At 41.7% G+C, this 7500-nt stretch overlaps 1 protein-coding gene across 8 annotated transcripts in view; it reads left to right on the top strand.

The window, feature by feature from the left end:
* EBF3 (EBF transcription factor 3) overlaps positions 1-7500 on the top strand; it is a 121296-nt gene that overhangs the window by 9481 nt on the left and 104315 nt on the right. The window lies entirely within an intron of this gene.

The raw sequence follows: 7500 nt of genomic DNA, 5'->3' as shown, positions 1-7500 counted from the left end.
TCGCTCTCCGTATTTTGCAAAAGGGCCTGTTTTCAGGCAGGTTTGCACCAGACGCAAGGTAAAGCTGGTTTGGCATTCTTTTAATCGTAAGAGATGATATTTTTGGCAGCGGAACAGCCATTTTTTTCGCGGGCAATATGGTAGCAGCAAAAGTCAATTTCGGCTTGACGGTAGACAGTGAAATCGGTGCCTCGGAGTAATAAATGGAAGCAAGAAATGTTCAGGCGACACCGGTTTGGTGAAGGAGAGGGTTAGGCTGGTTTGAAGAAGGCTTGTATTTCAGTAGCTTGCAGGACAAAGTTATCTTTTGATCATGAACTTTGCTGTCCAGTGACTGAAAAATTAAACCTGGAAAACTCCCTGAGTTAAGCCTAAAGAAATATGCACCACCAGTGGAGAGCAATGCTAATGTTTAACTAGCTGAAATAGCTGTTTGCTTAGTGGAGAATGTGAGGTATCTGACAGAAGGGACATCTCTCTTATTAGTAATCAAATAGGGCTGACCAGTTGTTGCCATCACTCTGGGATTGTGTCAGGCAATTGAGAACAAGTTCACCACTTTATAGAACTCGAAGTACAAAAAATCAATATAATTATATTTGTCTTTAGTGTTTTAGCTATGGAAATCATATAGCGCTGGGTTGTTGCCTTGCGAGCTGAATTTATTTCTGCTTTCGTGGCTAAAAAATGTTTGGAAGTGGAGGAATCTTGGCGGCGTGGTAAATGCAAGACAGCGTGTTACAGTTTTGATGATTGGATTACGGGCACGTTCATTGTTCAGAGTTTTCAGGATATATGTGTGACTTTTGCAGATGTAAACGGTGAATTGTGTTAAAGGGTGACTATGCCAGAATGCCATGAAAATTATCCGGGAATGAAAATTAGAATAATATTTTGCTATTCTGTGCTCGGTCGGACTTTAATTTAGGGCTATGGTCAGAGTGATCATTTCATGCCTATTGAGTATACCCTGAAAAATGCACAAGTAGTTTATGTTTATAGTCCATACGCACAATGAAACGCAGCACACATAACATTTTTCAGGGATTAGGGATTATAATGATATATAATAATAATGTCCTGGAATCACTGTGAGATAATTTATATCAGTTCTGTGAAGGGTGGCCCTGGCAAAATTGAAACAAGCTATACAGTAACAGTGCTGTTATACCTTCCCCAAACTATCAGAAGTGTGTTATCATTTGATACTCCAGAAGCATGAGAAGATACAAAAAATCAGAAAACATTTGGTTAATGGGTTTATCATGTTTATTTGAATAAGGAAGATTGAAACTCCATTTCTGCCTAGCATAAATGCTTTCCAGCTCTTAATTATTGATGAAAAATCTGCTGTGCTTCTAAATTTAAAGATATGACAATTTTATAGGAATTTTAATCACCTTCTGCATTAGGAATTTTCAAGATTTGGTTTTTATGGGGGTGGCGTGTATTTTAGCCTTCTGAAGAGAGTTGTCACTTATCATGTCAAAATACGAGGAGAATTCGGTTGCGTGCTGCATGCGGCTCAGCAAGGAGGTCGGTGCGACACTCTTCCTCTCAAGATGTGTTTTTGAGAAACTGTCGAGTGTAACGTTCGCTCCGAGCAAATTGCAGCAAATGTAGGAGGAAAGCACGGACGTGAAAGAGCTCTGTAAGAGCAGTAGCCCTCTGAAACAACTGACGTGTATTTTAACCTCCCCCCCTCCCCAACTGATGCTCGCTCGATCCGTGTGTTAATAGTTTGTTACCTAAATTTGTTGTCGGTGTTGAATTCCAGGTTTGTGTTTCCTCTTGAGCATCACAGAACAACATTTCCCCATCAAATTTGTGGGTCAATTTACAGTTTCCCATAAGAAGTGTTACCGCTTGGTTAGTTGGCTTAAAAAAAGAATTATATACAATATGCTTCACTAGATCCTTTTGTCCTTTGGATACATTTAGCAGCTTTTGACCAGATAAGGCATATTTGTCCTCAGGATACGAACCAATAATTCAATCCTGAATTGAGATCTATGGCCACCCATTTGTTCCAGCCCACACTAGGAGTCTCTGTGATAGTCTGAATTGTTTATCGCACTGGGGGAAAAAAAAAAAAAAAAAAAGAAGAAGAAAAAAAACCCCTTATGCACCTCAGGAATAATAATTTGTTAGCAATTAAGATATTTTAAATAAACTTATGTAATTATGCGTTTGAATCCTGCAGTGGGCTTTAAATGTAAGAACAAAACCAGAGGCCTTGGAAGCAGTTTTCTGTGTCGCATGCCTCTGCGACCTTTTAATTCACTGAGAATTTTTATTTACGTCGACTCGATGTTTCTCACGAAGCATGGCTGAGTGTATACACTTTTATTACTGTATACATTTAAGTATCTTCTGGCATATCGGGGCTATTCATACAGCACAGTAACTCACGTATTAAAGAACAAACCCACCATAAATTGCAGCGCAGTCAGTAAAAAGATGCCACAGAAAAAGTGTCCCTGGGAAATTAGACTGACCCAAAGAAAAGCAAATAAAAGAAAGGAAAAGGCCCATATTTTCTTTGCGGTGTTGCTGAAAAGGATGGGAGTATCATTTTCATAGTGGAATAATGTTTTCTGGGAAAACACAAAAGCAGATGTTCCTCATTAGGAACACCCATTGTCTACATATCACAACTATGAACAGATAAATCTCTCCTATTTCACCCATACATTCCAAGGGCTGTAAATGATTACAGGATGCCGCCGTAACTGCTAAACCAAAACCACTCTCCGTGCTAAAATAATTCCTCGGTGCCCCCATCCTATATTTCGTTAGAAGGTATGGAAATTCCTGCTAAGACCCATCCCCTCGACTTTTCCTCTGCTCCCTGGGCTCGAACGGACCCGAAGGCCGGGTGTCCAACTGTTGCAAGCGGCGAGGAGCGGCGGCGGGGCGGCCGGGGAACCTCCCCACCCGGACACGGCCTGGCAGCGCGCTGGCGGGGCTGGATGCGCTGGCGGTGCATCGCCGCTCGCGTGCTCTGCAGCGGGTTTCCAGATGGTACCATCACAGTCCTACTGCTAGTTGGCATCTCCGTGGGTAGTAAATACCCCCCTCCCCAATAAATCTGGCATTATTCTATAGAGTTTAGGAGACTTATCATTCCAAGTGTGTCCTACTTTCCTGTATGGAAGCCAGACATCTGTTTATCCCATTTCTTTCATACGGAGTTTGGAATAGCTTTAGTTTGGGGGAATAAAAAGTTTTGTCATATTTAACAGCTGTTACAAAATTTCAATCCCGTAGGCTCTTAAAATACTTTTCGACTGACCTCAGATTTTGTAGATAATTGACATTGCTGGTAGCCACCCCCCTTAACCTTTCCCTGGCTGTAATTTCAGATTATTTTCCCTTGACTGTTCATGCTGGGTTTTTGTAGTATTTTTCCTCTTTTTTTTTTTTTTTTTTTTTTTTTTTTTTACGCTGGCTCGCCGGTGCAACGCTTTCTTTCCTTCCTACTCCAAGTTTACACCTTCGGCGGGGTTGCGGCGCGGCGGCTGGAGGGCGATGGGGGTTTTTTTCGTCAGCAGCGTTTCCTTTCACTTCCCGTCACAAAGGTGAGAGCCGCTGACCTTTGCTGGCAGTCCCGGCCGCTGAATTATTCATGTGATTGACTTTTTGTCAGTGCACACAGTTGTGCTCTGGGACATTTTATTCATTTACCTCATTTAAAGCGCCTTTCTGCACCTGTTCAAGTATTAATATCATGTAATTTGGGCCTAATGCCGATTTTGCTGAACACTCATTATATTTTTTATTAGCTATATTTCCAAACGATTATGTATGATTATTACCAAGCCTTACAAACAGCAATGGGTTATTCCCTAGACCTTTACATCTTCTTGTCAGGTTGTTTTCAGAAGCAAGGAGGATAAACATTTGACCAGTCCCAATGTTTTTATTCCTACTCCATATCCAACCAGAGAACTTAAAGCTTTTTCCCTTATGGCTTTGCGAAAGCATGATTAAATCCAACTCTGCAGAAGCTGTACAAATGCCAGCATTTATAAGGTCAACGCTTTTGTTAAAAATGCTATGTAAATGAGGATCTGCAAAAAGGGACATTAAATAAAATTAAATTCATTGTCTTCTTTAATGTCATTTACATTTTGGCTAAGCCCTGGCCTGTCAAGGAGGATTTTTTAAATAATTTTAATTACACATCATTTAGGGATCCAAGGTTTTCTATTCAGTAGCATTTGGATAACCTGCAAAATGGTGACTGTTTATTAACTTCTTAAATGACAACTTGTCATTTCATCTGCATAATGCAATGAAAACAGACCAGTTTGGTGTCATTTTTTTAAATTCTTATTTTCCTTTAAGATGTGTGCCCAACTACTGGGAGAAAAGACCTTAAAATAGCTCAGCTGCTCTTTGGCTTTCATTGTCCTCTTGGTGCTACCAAGTTCAGAGTGTATTAAAAAATTACAACTTTCCTGGGTAACCAGTTCTTTAAAAAATTTCTATCAGAAACCCAACATTGATTTTTTTTTTTTTTTCTTCTCCTTAGGAATGTGGTATATTGTAGATTAATGGGTATAGCTGCAAGGGATGCATTTGCAGAGAGGGGCAGTCAGCTTGGCGTTGGAGGCGCGCAGGTACGAGCACCTCTCTGCTATTAAAAAGCAAACGGCCGGTGCCGGGGAAGGAGAGGACACAGCCCAGAGCGCACGTTGGTTTTTCAAACATACGTACGCACAGAAAAGAAAATGGCAAATCAAAGCAACCCCGCTAATCCAGCAACCCTGAGATTGCTGACACCCCGGAACCGGGACTTTGTACGCGCTTCCTCCTCTCTTTTTCTTTCTTTTCCTCGGGTCATCTAAGTCACAGCGTTTACATCGTTCCCTCTTAATCCCTGCTCTTAATCGCTGCACGACCCGCAGCTAATGACATTGTGGCAATACCTGGGTTGCCAGCGGAGGAACGTGCTCACGTACAGCTTCAAGACCATTGTTCTCAAGTGAATCCCAAACGTGCGAGATGAGACTCCTGCACCACTTTTTTCCCTGTGTAATACTCGATTATTTGTCTGAAGCCCAAAGCATTGCACGGCTAGAGTTGGAGGGAATAATAAAATCGTGTGCTTTTGTGAGAAAGGAAAAGAGGGGGAAGGGATTTAAGCAAAGCTGTCAAAAACTATACTACAGGAGGTACCCTGATACAAACCATCCCGGGCTTCTGTTGCAGCCTTATCAGGTGAAAAGCAAAGATACTGCCAGAGCCTGTAATTTTGTTAGGATGCCTTTGATGAATTGGATTAGGTTATGGAAAAATCTTTCAAACTCAGAGTTCTGGTACGTGAGCTTCCAGGAAGTAAATAATTACTCTCAGACAGCAGATAATTAAAAAAACCCCCAAAATCCAAACAAACTAAAACCAACCTGTGAAACAAAGTGGTAGAAATGGCTTTAATAAGGCTCCTTTTCTAACGTAGAGATATTTTGGGGGGCCGGGGGTAGGAGCAGCCCCGGCGCAGCAGTGTTGGGTTACTGGCAGGGCCGGGGGAGTGTTTTGCCGGGCTGGAGGAGGTGGAAATTCCAGGCTGGGAGGATGGAAATTGTCACCGGGGATGCCAGGGGGTGATTGACACGCGGGGCGAGGGGAAGGGGACGCGGGAGCTCAACCTGCGCTTGGCAGCCCCGCTGCAGCTCGCGCTCCAGGAAAATGAAACCCATTCACTCGGGTCAAGCTGCCAGCGGACAAGCTCCTCTTGTTTGTTTATCTTAACAGCAAATCTCGCAAAAATGTTTGTGGTCAAAACTGTATATAATACGACGTTATACTGGCATTATTAATGCCCTATTAAAATAAAGATGTAACTGCGCTTTCGAAAAAAATCTGAAGCTGGGGAATTTTACAGGCTGAGGGGTACTCTGGATTTTACGAGATTCAGTGATTTGACTTTTCTGTTAACTGTTTTGGTTCGTTAACATTTTAAGCTGAAGAAAACTCTCTAGTTCCTCGGTATATCAGCTCAGTTGAAACAGAATATGGCTGGCTCAGTTCTAGGTTTTATTTTGTTATTGAACAAACTGTCCTTATTTCTCAAAGATGGAAAAAATCCAGAGTGTACATAGCATTTGCTAGGTAGAAAGGGAAGGTATTTCTTCTGCAGGGTTTAGAGATTCTGGTATGTCGAGGCTGGAGGCAAATTACAAAAATAAAAAAATGAAAAAAAAAAAAAAATCTGTGATACTTTCAGCAAAAGTTTCACAGCCAGAAAATTATACAGAGCCCATCATCGCATGACGGCGGTGCCAGAAGTGCAGAGAGTAAACTGCAGCATCTGAACGCAGCGGTAAGGATAGTGTTGTGTTTTCCCAATAATTCACTAGGAAATGAGTTTAACATGTGTGGAAAGGAAGGGGCTTACATTTGTGTTGTTGTAAGACATGTAGCATAGGCCCAGCTAGCGGAAGGAGTCGGCTCCAGCTTGTCTCTCGTGAAAGACGAAACACGGTTACACATCTGGTGAGAAAGAGCAGTTCATTTGCCCAGACAGCTCGCTCCGTGCTGCCGCTGAAAGGAGCTATTTTGACAGAAACAAAGCCATGGGGGCTGGGGCAAGCGATTAGCGGGATTCTGCTCACTAAAAACTCCTTGGCCTTAATGATAAAGAAATAGTAGGAAAGGAAATAAAGAAACCTGGCCTAATCCTCCAGCAGTGTTTAAGGAGGCTTTTAGAAAGTAGGAATACAAACAAGGACTTCCATGTGAAACTCCCACTGCACTTTGTAAAAGTTTCTAAAAAAAATAATTAAAGAATATCGGAATAAAAATCAACCCAAACGCTGTAGGAGTTATTAAAAAGCAAAGGTCCAGCCTCACTTTTGGGATAAATTTGTTTTACTGTGACATGTGCACCAGAAGAAGTTAATTTGATAATATGTAAGAATGCGCTGGTGTCATTTAAAAGGTGAATTTGCTACTGAAAATCTTAAATAAGTGCTTGGTTTGCTTCCTGGGCCCATGGCTGCGCAAAATCTTCAGTTTAGTTATAAAGCAAGCACAAGACCTCTCAAAAACCCCAATCTAAAAAAAAAAAAAAAAAAAATTACCATCCTCTAGTTTGAGTGAGGTTATTAATGCACAAAGGATAGATGTGAGTGCCCTTTCTTTTGAATAACAACCAATAAAATTGAATTGGTCTTGGTATTGTGTGGATTGTCAGGAATGCTCTTTACCAATCCAAATTTGATTAGGATTTCCTCTTTATGTTTGTGCAGTTCTTCTGCGGTTCACGAGATGCTGGTGGGCAGCAGGCTCCCTTTAGCTAATCCGAACAGGGTTATTAAGCTATATACGTATCTGTCGTGGGTAACTGAGAAGCCAACTTAAGCTGGGCTCTGTCCTCTTGGAAACACATAATTGCCAGGAGTAGCTGAAGGTATAAAGAGATGTGGGAGCGATTGTGTAGTTCTCAGCCAGTCCCCCCGTTATTTCCTGGGGCGGGTGATGGCTGGATATTTG

The sequence above is a fragment of the Strix aluco genome, chromosome 7 (assembly GCF_031877795.1).
Source record: "Strix aluco isolate bStrAlu1 chromosome 7, bStrAlu1.hap1, whole genome shotgun sequence".
NCBI classification, from domain to species: Eukaryota; Metazoa; Chordata; class Aves; order Strigiformes; family Strigidae; genus Strix; species Strix aluco.
The sequence above is the reverse complement of the archived record's forward strand: the minus strand, read 5'-3'. Positions and strand labels throughout refer to the sequence as shown.